A 20,224-nucleotide genomic window follows, 5' to 3' on the forward strand; every position below is an offset into this window, starting at 1 on the left:
TATGCATAATGCATTAAAAACATCAAATGAAGTAGATTATGGTATATTCTTAAGGCGGAACTAACTAGAATTTTTTAATGATGCTTTCCCCTCTTTCTTATATTAGTTATAACTTGAATACATTTATATCAAATTGTGTTTTCTTTTTTTTCTCCTAATATCCTTTCATGTGTCATATATGAAGAATATTTTTATACATGAAATAGAAAAACTCAGAAATACAACATGACACTTGGTCAGTAATGCAGAATATTAGGAGCTTTTTAAAAATTCATTTTGAACTTAAATATGTAAAGAACATTTAGATGTATACAGCACAACATAGAAAGACGATTCACTATAAAACCAAGAATTTACATTTCACATTGCTTACTTTTTTGAAAAACTATCTAAAAGTAATACACATAATTTTTAAAGCTATTCTCTTTGCTTCCTTCTAAATTTTCTTTTATTCTCTGCTATGTAATATATATTATATGTATATATATATATACACACATTCAAACATATAGGTGTGTATATATATATATGTATATATATACACACCTATATGTATGTGTGTGTGTGTATATGTATATATATATATAAAATCATACTATCAGTTCTTTCTCTGGAGGCAGAAAACATCTTCATAGGTCCTTTGTTGCTGATTTATCTTTTATTATATTCAAAATGAGTTACTCACTCATGGTATGGAGCTTTGAAGACTTCTAGTCCTGATCCCTCATTTTGCACGCAGGGAAATAGACCTGTAGAAAGGCACATAATCAATTTTGGATGGTCAAACTGGGACTAGAACCTAGGTTTTCTGATTTTTAATCTAGTATTCTTTCCATTAATCTTTTTATCCCATCTTGGAATACATATCATAGTCTAGGCTTGTCACAGTCAAAGTGGAAATGATGGGAATTGTGGATGGTGTTAAGAACACATCTTAAAATTCATTATAGACAAGGAAGACAAAGCTAGGCAAAGTCTACTAAAGAAGCTAGATCTTGGGAGAGCACATTTCAAAGAGTTCTAAGTCAATGTCATTAGAGTCCTAAGACCTAATAGTCAAATCCATAGCAAATTCCTGAAACCAGTTGCTGCTGGAACCTCTCTTTTAGGGATGGAAAATTGGGAGGGGGCTCAATCCCTTGACAAAATTCAACACCCATTCCTATCAAAAACACTAGAGAGGATAGGAATCTATGAAGTTTTTCTTAAAATGATAAGTAGTACCCATCTAAAAACAAGAGCAAACTTTATATATAATGGGGATAAACATGAAGCCTTTCCAATGAGATTGATAGTGAAGCAAGGATATCCATTTTCCTCACTATTATTCATTATTGAACTAAGAAAGGCTACCTATAGCAATAAGACAAGAAAAAGAAACCTCAGGAGTGACAATAGGCAATGAGGAAATAAAACTATCACTCTTTGTAGATGATATACTTAGAGAGGGTATACTTATACCCTAGAGAATCAGCTAAAAAACTAGTTGAAACAATTAACAACTTCAGCAAAGTTGCAGGATAAAAAAATTAACCTACATAAATCATCAACAAATTTTCTTTTATTTTGTGCTGTGTATTATATTGTTGTGAGTTTGTCCTTTGCTCTCGAAGAGGACCATGACATCATGGAAATGATGACATGACCTGCAATTGACTTGATTTGAGTGAGGGAAGGCTGTGCAAGGTCACCAACCTCATTTCTCCTCCTGAGCCATCTGGGTCCAGTGGCCAGATATTCATCAGGAGAACTGGAGATGGCCCAGGATGCAGTGGGAGACCCTGCATCCTGGCTAGGCTAAGGCCTTTCAGGTTCTCACTTTGAATGAGGTAATGCCCATTCAGTGAATAGGACTCTAAGAAATGAGTCAAGGGATAGCACCCCCCCCCCCCCATATATCCATAGATATTTATATGTGTATGTTTATGTACATATACATGTATTCTTCCCCTCCCTTCCCATTGCACCTTAGAGATGGCTACTATTAGTTACAAGTATGTCTATATATGTGGAACAAAATGTATATACTTCTATGTATTGGTTCTTTCTCTGGAGGCAGATACTATCTTCCTTCATAGGTCCATTGCTGTTGATTTGAGTATTTATAATACAGTGAGTTAGTCCTTAAATGTTTGGTAGAATTTGCTTATAAATGTATTTGGTTCTGAGAGTTTATCTCTTTTTTAAAAATCATCCCCTCACCCTCATACCAGCTCTTCATTTTATTGATTTGTTCAATGTTTCATTTTTAAAAATCTTTTAATTTATTTCCTTTGATTTTCAGAATTTCTATTTATGGTGTTTAATTTGGAGTTTCTGATTTGTTAGATTTTAATTTTTTTAATTAGTTGCATGCCAAATTCATTAAATCCATCTTTCTCTCTTTTATTGATGTAAGCATTTAGCAATATAAAATTTCCCCTAACTACTGCTTTGGTTGCATCCCATAAATTTTGGTATGTTGTCATTACCTTTAGTGATATGATTTATTCTTCAATTCACTCATTCTTTAGGTATGTTATTTAGTTTCCTATTAATGTTAATCTATTCTTCTAAGACCCATTGTTGAATAGAACTGTTTTTATTGTATTATAGTAAGAAAATTGTGCATTTAATATTTCTGCTTTTCTGCATTTTTTTGTGAGATTTTAAAGCCATAATACACAGTCATTTTTGTATGTGAAGGCACCATGTACAGCTGAGAAATCAGTACATTCTTTTCTCTTTCTATTCAGTATTCTCCAGAATTTTATCATTTCTAACTTTTCTAGAATTCTATCCATCTTTTTAACTTCTTTCTTGTTTATTTTATGGTTAGACTTATCTCGATCTGGGTGTGGTGAACTGATGTTCCCCCACCATTATAATTTTACTGTTAATTTTCTCTTTTCACTTATTTAACTTTTCCTTTAAGAATTTAGATATCATTGTTATATATATGTCCAGTATTGAAATTCATTGTTTATGATGCCTTTTAGCAACGTGTAGATTTCCTGTTTATCTCTTTTAATCAGGTCTATTTTTATTTTTGCTTTGAGATCAACTGTTACACTTGCCTTTTTTACTTCAGCTTAAGCATAATAGATTCTGCTTTAGCTTCTTATTTGAACTCAGTGTGTCTTTCTGTTTCAGGTATGTTTCTTGAAAACAACATATTATTGGATCATAGTTTCTAATCCATTCTACCTGCTTCTATTTTATGAGTGAGTCATCTCCTTCACAGTTATGAGTGCCAACTGTATATTTTCCCCCATTCTATTCTATTATACTTATCCTTCTCATTTTCACTCTGTCCCATCTAAGATTCTGTTTTGCTGCTGACCACTACTTCCCTTAATCTACCTTCCCTCTTATTCTCCCTGTCTTTCTCTTACTCCCTTTCCCACTTACCTGTTATGTACTGAGCCCTCCCAAGGACACGGTAACACTACCTGCTACAAGGGTGGGTAATTGAGGACCTCTTTTATTGCATGCATGCCCCATTTATATGAGAGAATTTCCCCCATTCTTCCTTTCCTAGTGCATTCTTCTTCCCCACCATTTTGAGATTATCCAAACATAATAGGATTACACCTAGATTCTCTCATTAGACTTTTTCTAAGACCCCTGATATTGATAAAGTTCTGAGGGATCACATGCATCATCTTCCTATATGATAATGTAAACAATTGAATATTTTTAAGTTCCTTATGATTTCCTCACTCATATTTGCCTTTAAATACTTCTCTTGAGTTTTGTGTTTGTCAAATTTTCCATTAAGCTCTGATCTCTTCATCAAGAATACTTAAAAACCCTTAATTTCATCAAATATCTATTTATCTTTGTGTAGGATTATACTCAGTTTTTCTGGGTAGGTTATTTTTGTTTGTAATCCTAATTCCTTTACTTTCTGAAACATCATGGTCTATAACCATTATTCCTTTATACTTGTGGCTACTAAATCTTGTGTGATCCTGATTTTAGCTCCATGATATTTGAATTCTTTCTTTATAGCTGCTTGCAGTTTTTTCTCCTTGGTCTGGGAATTCTGAGTTTTGACTACAATATTCCTGGGAGGTTTCATTTTGAGGTTTCAGGAGGTGACTGGTGGGTTCTTTTATTTTCTACATTGCCCTCTGTTTGTAAGCTATCTGGACAGTTTTCTTTATAATTTCTTGAAATGTGACATCAAGTTCTTTTTGGGTTGTCAGCTTTTCAGTAGGCCCCCCCCCCCCTTTCCTTTGAGACAGTAGAGATTAAGTGACTTGCCCAGGGTCACATAGCTAATAAGTGTCTGGGGTCAGGTTTGAACTTAGTTCATCCTGACTTCAAGAACAATTGTTCTATCCACTGCATGCTGCCCCAGACCAATGAATCTTAAATTATCTTTCCTCAATCTATTTTACAGGTCAGTTGCTTTTTCTATCAGTTGATTTTTATTTTTTTAGTCTTTTAACTTTGTTTTTATTATTTCTTGATGTCTTTTGGAATCATTAGCTTATATTTGGTCAATTAAAATTTTTAAGGAGTTATTTTCCTCAGTAAGGGCTTTAAAAAAAACACCCCTTATTACTAAGCTGTTAATTCTTTTTTCCTAAATTTCCTTGATAGTTCTCATGTCTTTGCCAATTTTTTCCTTCCACAGTTCATATATGGTTTTTCAATATTTTTTGACTCTTTTAGGAATTCTTGTTTGGCTTATATTCAGTCTGCATTTTTTTGAAACTTTGCCTGTAGAGGGTTTCAAGTCTGTCTTCTTGTATTTGTGTTTTGAGTTTATCTCTCACCATAGTATCTCTTTATATTTTAGTTCTTTTTTGTTTTACTCATTCTTTTAGCCTATTTCTTAATTTGATTTTGAATTTTTATGCTAATCCAAAAGGAAGTCTCTAATGAATTGCTGCAGGTTTTTGACCTCAGATCTCTTTTTTTTAACTTTTTTTCAATGACTTGGATCAAGCAATAAACAAATGCTTATCAGACTTGCAGATGGCACTCAGATATATGATAGATGATATAACGACATATGATATATATGTGATATGATATACTTAAGCAATGGACCATGAGTAAGGATGCAGTCCAACAAAGATAAAGGTAAATTCCTATAATTAGCTTTTAAAAAATCAATTACACAAGTAAAGGCTGGAGGAGTCAGGGTTAGACAGTGGTTTATTTAGAAAAACCTGAGAATTTTAGTAGACTGAATGGCTTAACATGTCAGTAATATCATAAGATATCCATGTGATCTTAAGCTTAATTAATAGGAATATAGTATTCAAAACAAGGGAAATGGCAGTCTGTTGGACTCTAAACTGGCTAGATAACAACTGCAGTATTTTGTTACCTTTGGGAAATCACATTTTGGAATAGACACTGAAAATCTGGAGAGGTTGTAGAAAAGGAGGACCAGAGAATTGAGAGAACTTCAAATGGTGTTGTACAAGACTTGTCTAAAGGGATTAGCTGTTAAGTCTAGAGAATAGTGGAGATATGATAATCCGACTTCAAATAATTAAAAGGCTGTCTTTTGGAAGAACAATTAGACTTGTGTTACTTGACTTCACCTGGGAAAAACTAGGAACAATGGGTTGATTTTTCAGAGAGGTAGATGCAGAGTCAATGTATGGAAAAATTTGCTAACAATTAGAGCCATCCCAAAGTAAAATGAGCTGAATTTAAAGATAGTAAGTTCCCCATCACTAGAAGTATTTAAGCAAAGCCTGGATGACCACTTGTTCAGTATGTTGTAGAATGGTTCCTACTCATGTATGGGTTGAACTAGATGATTTTAGAGGTCTCTTCCTATTCTGAGACTATGATTTTATACTCCACAGGAAACTCAAGGTACATGGTTGGGGTAAAAATAAACCACCGTAGAAGGGAAGCGCCTCTGATATAGAACTTTCTTGTAAGAACTGTGCACTATGCTAAAAAGAGAGTTGATGGCTAAGTTAGAAGGAATTCTCCCAAATTCTTGAACTCAAGGGTAGGGTTTCAACTAGCTTAGGGTAGAGGAGCTGGTAAATTATGAGAGACTTTCAAAGGAAAAAGCTCATTGTGGGACTCTGGGTCAATGTGATTTTGTCTCATAATTACAGTGGTTATCTTCTTTCCCCCCTCCTCATTTTTTCTTAATAAGATTTCCTCTTGGTGCATTGTGAGCAATATCCATTGAGGTATATTTATGTCTTGGGAGGGGGCAGTTTGGGTCTTTTTATTATTAGATTATCTGATAAGAGACATTGTCTCAGCTTCCTGGGGGTTTAGAATGGGAAACGATCTATGAGGAGGAGGCAGTGGTAAGTGCAGTGTGTGTGTGATCAGGAAATAAAACAATTCTGTCATGCTTCAAGGTTTCCAGAACAGATAGATTTTACTCCTGTTTGTATTCAGGTCCAGATTCTTAAATTTCCAGGACATTCCATCTCTTACCTCCTCTAAGCTTCTAAAGGCACCCCAACCATCAGATTTTGCTTATGACTTCTGCAATACTGGACTCCAGTACATACGACCTCTTGTCCTTTTGCTAGGCATCCAAAGTCCACATCCTGCCCTCAGGACACAGTAGTTCCTATCTTCTTGCTAGGGTTCCAGATACCCTAGGATAGGTCACCTCCTACCAGGCACTCCCAAGGACACAGAAATACTACCTGCCACAAGGGTGGGGTAATTGAGGGCTGACCTTGAACTTTCTAATTGTCTGCTTTCGTTAGGAGACCTTTTCCCATCCACTAGTAAGCTACCTGAACTAGTAGCCAATGGTTAGCATACCTTGTATGGCTTCTTATTCTCCCCAACCCAGTGACATTGAAAGGCAAACTAGAGAATAATAAATCTCTGCCCCCACACTCATGTACCATGCTTCCTTATTCACCTTCATATCAATCCTATTCCCCAATGTCCCACAACCTTCCTCTCATTTTAGATGGCTTACTCTTTTGTTTGTTCTCCCATTTTCTGGCATTTAGTAAGACTTGGATTCCCTTGGATACTGCTGCTTCCCTGGCCAGCCTAGAAAAAGCTAGGAAGAATTGTGTGCATTTTTTTCATACTCCTGATCCTGAGAACATTTCTTGTTGTTGTTACTAGTTCGTGACTTTCCCTCCATTACTCTTTTGAGGTTTACTCTATTCAAATTGATCACCCAGTCCTGCTTTTAGTGACCATTTTCTACTTCCTCCCCCAGAACATTTTCCCATATTTCTCAATCACTGCAGTGTTTGACTCACGGACTTTTTCTCCACCCTCCTACCCTTAGACTAGAGGATTCCAAAATATATGTTGATGTTCCCTCTAATACTCAGCTGCCTAATTTCTCAATCTGCTCTGCTCCCATTACTTTGGGAGCCTTCACTCTATCTCAGTTGCACCAAGGGCTGGTCACACTTTTGATCTTGTCATCACCCACAAGTGCTCCAATTCCACATGTAAGAATTCTGAATTCCATTGCTCTCCTAATCTATGTGATACGTGACCTTTATCATTCCATCTCTCCCTATGCCTTTCTAAGCCAACCCTAGCCTTCATTCTTGCTGTACTTGTTTCATTCACCACCAACTTCATCCCTTGTTATTTCCCCAGGTCACCATCCCTGCTCAGGTTACAACCTCCTCATTTCCAAATCTTGATCATTTGGTGAATCAATTCAACTCTACATTAGCTTCTCTTTTAAATCCTTTTTTCCTTTGTCCAATCAGTAATCACACCTTGGGAGAAGCCAGATGGTGCAATGGATAGAGCACCAGTTCTCTATCTGGTTCAAATCTCACCTCAGACACTTGACACTCACTAGCTGTGTGACCTTGGGCAAGTCACTTAGCCCCAATTGCCTCATCCTGGGTCATCTCCAGTCATCTTGATGAATATCTGGTCACTGGATTCAGATGGCTCTGGGGGAGAAGTAAGGCTGGTGACCTGCACAGCCCTCCCTCACTCAAAACAAAGTCAAGTGCAAGTCATGTCATTACTTCTCTGATGGCATGGTCTTCTTTGGCAATGAAGGAAGAATACACACACAATCATACCTTGCCAAACTCCTATCCTGGATCATTTCCACCATCCTCCTCCTTCATTTCTACTCACATGCTACTGAATAGAGCTGGAAGAAGTCACAGAACCATGCTGACTAGGTCCCGTACAAATCTATTATCTAATATTAACTGATCTCTTATTGCAACAAGGTAATACTTCTACTCCTCTCTAATCAATTATCTATCCTACTTGCCACAGAAGATTTTCTAAACGTCTCTCCTCATGCTATGTACCTCCTAACTCCACCTTCTTAATGGAGGACTTCACATCATAACTGACTGAAAAAATTGAGGCCATTCATGGAAAGCTTTTGCTTTGCTTCTCTTTATTTCACATGCCACTTATACTACCTCCACTGTGGCCTTTTTTGTTCCTCCGATCTGCAATGAAGAGGTGGCCCTTTTCCTTAACAAGATCAAGTCCTTGACATATCCCCTACCATCTTTTCCAGAAGATTGTTCCCTCTATAATCCTCCCTCTCTATTTACTGGTTCATTCCTTGCTGCCTAAAGTCTCTCCATCATTAAGAAACCCTCACCAGATCCTACCATCCCCACTAACTATAATCTCATTTCTCAAGTCCTCCTCTCAGTTAAATTTTTTGGAAAAGCCACTTGTACTCGACACCTCCAATTCTCGTGTAATCTGACTTCTGACCTCATCATTCAACCGAAATCATTCTCTCCAAAGTTACCAATAATTTCTTAATTGCTGAATTAATGGCCTTTTCTCCACTTACATCCTTCTTAACTTCTCTTCAGCATTTAATGTTGTTGACAACTTTCTCCTTCTGGAGAAAGACACTCTCTCCTTCCTATCTCTCTCCTTCCTATTGTCTTCAGGATCAAATACAAAATGCTCTATTTGGCATTCAAAACCTTTATAACCTTTCCCCCTCCTACCTTTCCAAGTTTCTTTCACCTTTCTCCTTTTCACATGCTCTTTGATTTACTGATCCTGGCCTCTTGGCTGTTCCATGTAAAAACTCTCTGTCTTTCAACTCTGGGCATTTTTCCTGGCTGTCCTCCTTTCCTGTAATGCTCTATCTTTCTTCCTCTCTGCCTACTAACTTCCTGGCTTCCTTCAATTCCCATCTAAAATCTCATCTTTTATGTGAAGACTTTTCCAACCCCTCTTAATTCTAGTGCCTTCAAGCTATATTCTGTGTATATATGTCCTGTTGTCCCCGACTACTAAACAAGTATGTGACCATAGACAAGATTTCCCTGTAGCTCAGTGTCCTCTTCTATAAAATAATGGCACTGACTGACTTAAGAACCCATGTTTTTGTGTCTGTGTGGCATATATGATGACTCTCCCAGGCCCTTTATGCTACCTGGACTTCTCTACGTAAGGATAATTTTCACTTATCTTCGTTTTCTCTGGGTTCTGTCACCACATGCTGGCCTGTTTTTCATAGCAGTGAGAGGCAAGATGTTCAGAAACTATACCATGACAGCTGTCTTGTGGGATACCCTGTTGATTCCTGGCACTGAGATCATCATCAGAGTCACTGGCCATCTGCATTTCTTGGTGACCTTGAGACAAACTTAGTCACCCATATTTTCTCATAAAAAAATCATCTTGTCTTTTTGTCTCAAGAGGCAAGAAACAGGTCTTGTCCTTTAGGTGTAACCAATCACTCAGTAAGTAGGAAAGACAATAATCCAAAGGAGATTGGAAAATATCAGCTATACCCAGACATAGGACAGGACGTTGAAGTAGAGGGTTACTTGGATTTGTAATCAACCAGTCCAATCAATGTGGCTAAATGGCACAGTAGATAGAATACTGGCCCTTGAGTCAGGAAGATATTTTCCTGCATTCAAAACCTGACTCAGACAACTGTGCCCTTGGGCAAGTCACTTAACCCTGTTTACCTCAGTTTCCTCATATGTAAAATGAGCTGGAGGAGAAAATGGCAAACTACTCCAGTATCTTTGCCAAGAAAACCAAAGAGTCAGACACAACTGAAAAATGACTGAACAACACAGTCCAATCAACAACTATTTATTGAAGTGTGCTCAGTGGAGGGGAGGAAATACAAAGCTATAAATCATAATTCCTTCCTTGAAATGGGGAGGTCTAGTTGGAGGGATGCTATACACATATTACAGCTTCTGTTAATCACTCATCCTCCATGTGTTATGAATATCACTAATACCAGAGGGTTCTTTGGGGTAATTGACATGTCCCTGTGTAGCTGTCGTATAGCTGGCTGCCCACTTCTCCTTAGTGTTACCCTTTGTATTGCCCCCCCCCCCCTTGTGTGTGCCTTGTCTTTTTGGTCTAGGCACTAGGATTTGTGTGTGTATATTACTTTATCAAACATCTTGCTTCTAGTCTTTATCCTACTGACTCCTACCCTTCATTCTCCTTTCTCTAACTCCTTTTGTATGGGTTATACTATGCAATTAGAACCTTGATTATGTACTTTACTGTCTTATTATCTAATTATACTGTACACGATAGATTTGTTACATGGTATTTTGTTCACAAGCTATGTGCTTCATCAACTCTCTTATGAAACACATCATCTAAAATTTTAATCAGAATATTAGAAATGAATAAATAATACCCATATGTCCTGTATGGACAATCCTTTCAACCTTCTCTATCCTCTTCATTCCAATAGGTCAATGTCCAGTATGTCAAAATGACTTTCAGGAAGCAAATCTGAAGCCTCGAGGTGGCCCCCCAGGTCCTCAGATGTGGCCCTTTGACTGAATCCAAACTTCATAGAAAAATTTCCTTAATAGAAGGATTTATTCTATAAAACTTGGACTTATTCAAAAACTGCACTCAAGGACCTAGAGAGCCACATGTGGCCTCAAGGCTGCAGATTCCCCACTCCTTGTATAGACTGTTCTTGGGATTGAGCTCTCATCCAGGTGGCCATTATCTCTTCTCTCTGAAACACTTTTCAGGTATATTCATTCAATATGCATCTTTTCCTCTTTCACATTAGGCAAATAGGGGGCAGATTTTCCCCTGGAGAATAGAAATGGTCCAGATCTTGCAGTCTTCCCAGGCACTTAGCTATTATTATTAAATAATCTATGATTTCTATGATTTTCTGTGAAGCCTTCTCAATGATTTCAGCCCACAACAAATCCTCCTTTCTCTAACTCCCTTTGTACTGATTGCACCACACAATTAGAACCTTTATTATGTATAGTACTATCTTATTATCTAATTATACTGTACAAGCTAGATTTCTTATAGAGTGTTTTCCCCCCACTAGTTATTTTGTGGGCTTGTATTTTTTCTTCTCAACTAAATCATGAGCTCCTTTTCTATATGCCAGGTCCTTGCCTTTTGCTTTTCCCTTAGCATAATTCTGAACACATAGTAAATGATCAATAAATGTTAGGTGACTGAAAATACATGGACTTCAAAATCGTTTGGTTGCAAAGCAATCTTGTTACTAGGAGCACACTGCATGAGGCAAAGCTGAGCAAGAGATAGCTAAGGGAGAAGATGGTCAGTCTTTCTGTAGTGAATGTAAGGATATGAAAAGAAAGTCTTGGACTAGACAGAGGACAGAAGTATCTCTCTCTCTCTCTCTCTTTCTGTCACACTCACACACATACACATTCCTACCCCCTCACCCCCAGTTTTTCTCTAAGCTTTTTTGTGTCATTTGCTTTCTTTGTGTTGTTTTGGTAAGTGGTTTTACTGAGGTGGTTGGATAACTGAAGGTGGACCAGCTGAGGGTTGTTGAAAGGAATCAATACTTGATGGTAGGATGGAGGAGTAGTAAGGAGTTCAGCTACAGTTTATCTCATCTCTTCTTTTCCTACCTACAAGAACAATTAATTTTTTTCATAATAGAGAATGACTTTTGATGAGCCAGGATCATGGGTTTAGAGCAGGGAGGGGCCTCAGAGGACATCTGGTCTAACCCCAACTCCTCCCCCTTCATTTTACAGGTGAGAAAGTGGACCCAGATTGTAAGCTCCTTGAGGGAAGGGGCTATCTTTTGCTTCTTTTTGTGTTTCCAGTGCTTAGCACAGAACCTGTCATGTAGTAAGTGCTAGATGATGCAATGGATAGAAATCTGGGCCTGGAGTCAGGAAGACCTAAGTTCAAGTCCAGTCTCAGCTGTGCGAATCCTGAATAAGTCACTTAATCTTGTTTGCCTCAGTTTCCTCATATGTAAAATGAGCTGGAGAGGGAAATGGCAAACCACTCCAGGATCTTTGCCAAAAAAAACCCCAAATGGGGTCACAGAATCAGATAGGACTTTAACAACAGAACAATAATAAATGTCTATTGATTAAAATAAAGATTTCTTAATAATTGTAATAGCTCATATTTGCCTAATGCTAAGGTTTACCACGTACCTCCCTCTGTGAATTAGGTAGTGGAAGTATTTCCATTTCTCTGATGAAGAAACTCAAGCAGAGGGGTGAGATGACTTGCCCACTGTCTTACCACTTATAAGTGTTAGAGCTGGGACATGAATGCAGGTCTCCTGGACTCTAAGTTCAATGCTCTGGGCTGCAGAGAGAATCAGCTTTGCCTACTCCAGTGCTTGACACATAGTAGGTACTTAATAAATACTTGTTGATTGATTTAGGGCTAAGAAAGGCAGATTCTCCTTATTTGCTTGTAAGTGACATTCATACAGTCCTTAAAGTTTGTAAAATGCTTTATCTCATCTGAATATTATGACTACCTTGTGTGAGAAGTAACTATAGGTATTATTTCCATTTTACTTAAGCAGAAGTTGAGGCTCATCTATAGTGAATAACTTGCTCATGGTCACATAGGTGGTAAATATCAGAGGCAGGATTAGAACCTGAGTCTTCCTGTCTGTTCTAGCTCACTATTGTTTCTATCTCATTGCCTCTGAATAGAACTGTATAGAAAAGTAGTTAAATATCGAGCCCTGTAATTTAAAATCTGGTGAAAACTGTTAGAATATGTGTGAATGTGCACAGCATAGAGTCATCAGCGATCCACAGAGCTATGGAATGGAAGGTCATTCATCTCACTGAAATGTTTCTATCAACCACCACTCTGCCAATAGCCAGCAGAACAGATGGAACTATGGATTCTTTTGTTCTCAGAAGAGATTTGCAGATGGGTGGCACACATTGTAAATGAAATTCAATAATTTTCATTTAGACAGAGCCTTCCCCCTTGCTAACCACTCTGGCAGAAGACACATCAGACCCTAGGTATTCATAAGGTGGAGCTGTAGACAATGCTAGGTTCACTCTGTTGGGAAGTTTGGAAAACTGCTAACCTGCCTAGCTTGAAAACACTTTAAATTATGCGTCCTGTGGGCATTAAAATATTCATGGAAATGATCTGTCTTGAATACATTTAAATATGCATTACCTTTCTATCAGAGCTATTTAACATGGTGATTATTTATACTAGGACTTAATAAATTAGTGTTAAAAATTGGTCCAAGGATGAAAAAAGAAATATAATTTTAGAGCAAAAAAGTTCTTTATATTTCAACTAGCACCACTCCCTCTTCTTACAGAAAGGAAAACTGAGTCCCAAAGAGGGAGAGATACACGTCCCATATTTTGCTACTGGTTAGCAGGAGACTGCAGATACAAACCAAAAGATCATGGTTCAATTCTTCCTCATCATGCATCTCTATACTACTCTCTTCTCTTTCTTGGCTTGTAATTTCACTGAATAGGCAGTTTGTTTGGGGCCCTGGAATCCAGTACATGTAAAACTAGTCATTCTTCTGAAAAGCTGCCAAGTAGGCAGAAGCAGTCCTCAATGCTTCCAGATTTTACTTACTGTTTTGTCCCTCTTTCCCCTTCTGTTTTCTCCTTTTCCCTTCTCTCTATCCTCTCATCCAAGATTCCTCATACTTTTTCCTCATCTAAGCTAAAGTTACCTTCACCAACTTTAAGGAATCATTAGAGATTATTTTTGAGGGATATCTGCAAGCAGTTTGTGTTTGCAATGCAATCCAATCACCTTGATTCACAGAACCAATATACAATTATGCTATATGACATGGACACCATTGATACTCAAATATTAGAAAATAGTGCTCAGTGGTGAGTTTAGAGCCTTTTCAAAGACTGTTGCTCTTGAATTGAATGAAGATATTGAATGAATTCTGTACAATGTGGTGGAGTCTTTGGTTAAGATGTAAAGCATTGGGCAAAATATACAAATGCAGTCATTTTGTGAGTTGCCTGGGTCTATGGAGCACTCCAAGATTCCTAAAGAGATGACTAATGAGAAAGAACTTGTAAATTAATTAGTCCCCAGCCCAGAGAGTAATATGAAGCATCAGTAACCAAAAACAGGTCCAGCTGTAGCCATTTGTCTGCTGGAGCTGTCTTTGATGGTTAAACATTTTTGCTACTGAAAAGTAGTGTTAGTGTTCTTTTGTGAGTCAGTTCATCATGACTGTTTCAGATCTTTTGTTCATCAGGCCCACAGATGAGCCAAAAAGAACAGAAAAAAGCCCCTCAGGTCAAGATCTTCCATTTACAACAATCTTTATCCTTTTAATAGGAACTGTACAGCCCCCTGGATATTTAGGTTGGGTGGGAATAAATGTATTTCAGCATACATCATGTTCTAGGCAGCTAGCTAAAAGCATGTAAACTAGGCTGGATCTTCAACTTGCTTCAGAGAAGCATTAGCCACCATGGGAGCTTGCATTCCTGTAGCTTCATTCAGGTTACCATCTTCCTTACAGGTAGAGTTTCTGGTGTCATTTCCTTGGGTGGGGGGCTGAGGCTGGGAAGGGCTTTTTTTCCCCAGGAGACTGTCAAGGGTTATATCCATAGTGCCCTATTCTTTGCCTTTCCTTTGCTCTGATATCCTCATTAGCCACAATCACCTTCTCTTTTCTGTTTTTCACTCTTTTCTGAAAAGTGGAGTGTGTAGTGTCATTCAATTGATTCACGTACAGGTCACAACAGGTCCCTAAATGTGGTTATAATGAGAGCTCTTCTTTTCCTTGATCTCACTAGACTTCCTTAGTGAATCTTGCTTCTGTGTCTCATTAGGATTCAACCAATGAGGGAAGAAACTAAGTTCCACAGTGGCCTAATATATCATAATAAATCAGTCAGTGGTATCATCATCCATTTCACACCTCATCTGTTAATATGAGCATAATATGGGAGAGAGCACCCTCGTGGCTGTAATAGATCAGTTCCCAATGACCAAATGCCCTGAGATCAGACAAGCGAGTGAAGTTATATTCCACGGAGCTTAATTGGCTCCCAGACATTGATGGATTTGTGGGAATGTTTACGTTTGAAGCATTACATCCAGAATGTGACAGATTGAATCCATAGGTTATGGATAACATGGAAGTTATTAAAAAATCATTGCTCATCATTTATAAGGTCAAGGACCTCAAAATCTGCTTCCCTCAGAAGAAATGTTCTTTCTTTGATGGGTAGAGCTAGAATACTGGGCTCTGAGAGAGTGGGAGTGTGGTGGTTGTATTGATGGGAAAGCAAAGGATATAATCCACTGTTTGACTTTAGACATTAACTCTCTCCATTAGTATATGATGAAATGATAAAGGATTGAGCCAAAGGTATAGAGATAAGACAAGTAGGTCTGACCTTTATAAAGTCATCTGTAAGCCATTACTCTGTTTCTAGGCTTGACAATACATGAACAGAGACAGGTTTTTGTCTCTTAAGGAGGCCTGGATAATGAATACAATAGGATTCTGCTGCTTATTAGCTGAATGACCTTAGTCAAATCACTTTAACATCTTCAGACATCAGTGTCATCATCTGCAAAGTGAGAATACTAAAGCCAGCTCTATCTCAGAGGGCTGTTATTAGGTTAAGCTCCTTGAGGACAGGGACTATTTTTTTCATCTGTTTTCATCCCCAGAGGTTGGCACAGTATCTGGAACATAGTAGGTACTTAATAGATGTTTATTGAGTGAATGAGAGAATGAAAGCAAAGATAGATATTTTTCATGGCTTGTAATATTTACTTGTATAACATTGGGCAATTCATTTAAACTGTCTGGGTCTCACTTTCCTCATTTGTAAAATGAAGGGTTTGAATTAGCCTCTTGGGTCCCTTCTAGCTTAATATCTATGATCCTCTCATCCTTTGGGGGAGCCCATAATTTTTTTGTGGGGGAGGGAACTTATAGGTTTCACTGCAGAGAAGCTAAATGATCAACTGTAAACCAGGAAGGTATATTCTAAGATACAGTTGCTAGTAACTTAGCAACCAGGGAAGAGACTTAGAAATTATCCTAACATGTGGGGAAAATGGCTCAGTGGGATCCAGCTTCTCTGAGATGAGTATTGTTTAAGGGTTATTACGGTCTATTGCTATACAATTGTTAACTGTGAGTATTACAGGCCGGGAGTTTATTTTGCCAGCAGAGAAGGTCATTGCTTTTCTGGCATAATTGATGGATGATACCTTTTGATAGCTTGATCTGTTTTCATCAATATGTTATAGCCATTCTGCTGACACATATTGGACTAAATTTGAGATTGGTCGATGCAGTATGGAATATTAGCCGCATAGCCAGAGCTGCCTGTGGACCTACTCAGAATAAGTAATAAGACCTGGATTCTTATATTATTCATATTCTTAGGTCTTGAGAAAGGGCTGTTTTAGACTGTATTGGTCGCAAATCCTTTTTCACCCCACTCAGAAATATTCCAAGTGCTTTGGGACATTTCTCAGTTTCTGCACTACTTAGATTGAACTTTCATTTTCCTTAATCATCTCACTCCTACAGACCTTCTAGTATTATTGTTTGGATTAAAACAACATAGCGCATAGAAAAATGCTTTAAATATCTTCACTGCTTACTCTTGGCTTCTCTGCATCTCTTAAAATTTGCCTTATTTTTCAAGGTTCACTGTTATTTCACTTATGCAACCTTCACTGAGCAGTGATAGAATTTTTCCCTCTTCTGAATTCCCTCATTTGTGGTGTTGTCTATATCACTTGTTTGATATTCGTTAAGTTCTAACTTGTATTAGTAGTTATCTTTTCATATACAGTATATCTATATGCATTATACACACATACATATGTAATCTGTGGTTCAGAATAGAACTCTGAATTTACACAAACTAGGTTCAGTCTTGTGGACTCCTCAAAATCCTTTTCTTTAGCTCGTGTCCCCATCTAGGGTTTTCCCTGGAAACGTCTAAATTTGACTCATCCTCCCCTCTGCCTGCCAACCCCTGCCCCCAATGTCTCCCTTTTAACATCAGAATATTATGTCTAGGTCAACAGAAAATATAAAAGGAACCTCAGCTCCCATGCAAGCATTCACCCTAGTGCCACAGCAAATACAGGGCAGAAAATGCTAATGCTGGCTCCTCCACTCCTCTCCTGCTGTTCTGGACCTCTCCACCATGCTCCAGAAGACTTCTTACCTCTCAAAGATGCTTCTGCTTTGTGACTCTACCTTCTGATGGGTCATTTTTTCCCAGGACCTCCATTATGAGCAAGTGCCCAGGCCAATCATGCTCACTCCTTCATTCCTGTCTTCATTCTCCAGCACACTCACCTCCTTCCCCTGTTTTTTAGCTTCTTTATGTATTTTGCCTTCACTGTCTTTTTGTTTGAATTTATTTTCTCAGTGACTGCCATACAGTAAGAACTTAATAAATGCTTGTTGAATTAAGTAACAGTGAACTCACACCTGAGTCCATAAATAGCTGATATAACTCTCTTTTCCTCTTTGGTGAGTCTCACCTTTTCCAAGGACATATGTAGTACTCTAGATTAAAGTACTGCCCTTCATGTGGAAAGCACTAGAAGAACATGAAAGTCTATCCCTTTCCCTCTAGTGATCCTTTTCCAGGGACCTAGACAGTCCTTCAGACTTACAGTATTGTCCTGAAGTTGAAGTTATAGCAGAAGCATGGTTGTAGTTGAGACCTTCCACCCAAAAAAGGGGAAAGCACTTGAGATCACTAGAGAGTTGACCACTCTCCTTGTTAGTCTCACTTGCTCCAGGGACTCACTATGTTACATCTCCCCCAAGGTCCCCACAGTCCTGGCCCTACTGTCCACATCACAGTTCATAGGCACTCTTGAAATTAATAATTCTTTTTAAGGATGTAGGTCTCCCATAACTGAGTGGCCATGGGATTTACTCTGATGCCTCATATATAATTTTGTAATGCTCTTGAGACCCAAAGCTCTTTTACTTGTGTTTGTGTCCCTTTCTTCTTACCGATCCCTCTACGTGTTCCCCTTGTTCTGTAGGGCTGAGTGGTAAAGTAAAAAGGGCAGTAGAGTAAGAAATCTGGTTTTGGTGCTAGTTTGATTTGACCAGTAACGGTGTGTGTGGCTTTGGATAAATTCCAGCATTGCCTTGAACCTGGATTTTCTCATCTTGAAATGATGGGGTTGGGTTAGATGATCTCTAAGATGTCTTGTAGCTCTAAAATTCTTTGACTCTAGGACACACATTTTGGCTATCTGTTCTTTTTTAAAAATTTATTTGTTTTCAGTTTTCTACAATCACTTCCATGATTTTCTTGTACTCCCTTCCCAAGATGGTATGCAATCTTATATGGGTTCTACACATACATTCTTATTGACTACATTTTCCTATTTATCATGTTGAATAGAAGAATTAAAATGGATGGGAGAAACCCAAACAAAAAACAAAAAAACCCAAACAAAACAAAACATAACACAAGAGAAAATATTCTGCTTCATTCTGCATTCCAATTCCATGGTTCTTTTTCTGGATGTGGATGGCATTTTGCCTCAAGAGTCCTTTGGGAATGTTTTATGTCCTTGCATTGCTGTGAAGGGCTAGGTCTACCAGTACCAATCCTTGCACACTATGGCTGATACTGTGTACAATGTTCTCCTGGTTCTGCTCATTTCACTCAGTATCAGTTCATGTAAGTCCTCCCAGGACCCTCTGAAGTCCTCCTGTTCATTATTTCTCATAGCGTAGTAGTATTCCATTACATTCATATACCACAACTTGTTCAGCCATTCCCCAGTTGATGGGCATCCCCTAGCTTTCCAGTTCTTGGCCACCACAAAGAGAGCTGCTATAAGTACTTTTATACAAGTGGGACCTTTTCCCATTTTTATGATTTCTTTGGGATAGTCCTAGAAGTGATATTGCTGGGCCAAAGGGTATGCACATTTTTGTAACCCTTTGGGCATAGTTCCAAATTGCTCTCCAGAATAGCTCACAGCTCCACCAACAAGGAATTAGAGTTCCAACTCTCCCACATCTTCTCTAACATTTATCATCTTCCTTTTTTGTCATGTTAGCCAATCTGATAGGTGTGATGTGGTACCTCAGAGTTGTTTTGATTTGCATCTCTCTAATCAACACTGATTTAAAGTAATTTTCATGACTATAGATAGTTTTAATTTCTTCCTCTGAAAACTGCCTGTTTATATCCTTTGACTTGCCTATCTATTCTTATGCTTTCTTGATTTCCACTCTCACCTAAGGTTATTTTCCTTGGTCACATGCCTATAAAGTCATCTTTCCACCCAAAGCGGGAAAAGTATTCTCTTCTCTCAAGCTTCTCACACTCTTTCAGCTGAAGACCTGGCCTCATACTTGGCTGAATAAGCATGGTTGTTCACTGTTGTCTCCTTGAATGGGCATCTTAAATTCAACCTGTTTCTCTCCTCACCACCCAATACACCTCCTTTTTGAATTCTCTGTTTTTTACGTATGAAAATACTTTACTGATACTCTTTTAAAACATATCTCTTACTATCTACTAATCCCTGCCCCACACTCCCATAAAAACCCTTGATGCTAAAACATTTGTTCTTTTTTTAAGTGAAAAATATATTTTCATATTAACCATGTTGCAATAAAAAAAACAAAGAAAAAAACCCAAGAAAAATAAAGAAACTTTTCAAAAAATATGCTTCAATTTGCACTCAGAGTTCATCAGTTCTCTTTCTGGAATTGGATAGCAGTTTTCATCAAAGTCCCTTTGGAATTGTCTTAGAATCATTATCTTGATCAGAATGCCTAAGTCTTTCACAGTTGGTTGTTCTTATAATATTGTTGTTAACTGTGTACCATGTTATCCTGGTTCTACTCATTTCACTTTGTATGAGTTCATTCAAGTTCTAGGTTTCTCTGAAACTATCCTGCTTATCATTTTTTTACAGCACATAAGTATTCTCTCATAATCATATACCACAGCTTGTTCATCTTTTCCCAAATTGATGGACATCCCCTCTACTTCCAATTCTTTGCCATCAC

Source organism: Notamacropus eugenii, chromosome 1 (genome assembly GCF_028372415.1).
Source record: "Notamacropus eugenii isolate mMacEug1 chromosome 1, mMacEug1.pri_v2, whole genome shotgun sequence".
Taxonomy (NCBI): Eukaryota; Metazoa; Chordata; class Mammalia; order Diprotodontia; family Macropodidae; genus Notamacropus; species Notamacropus eugenii.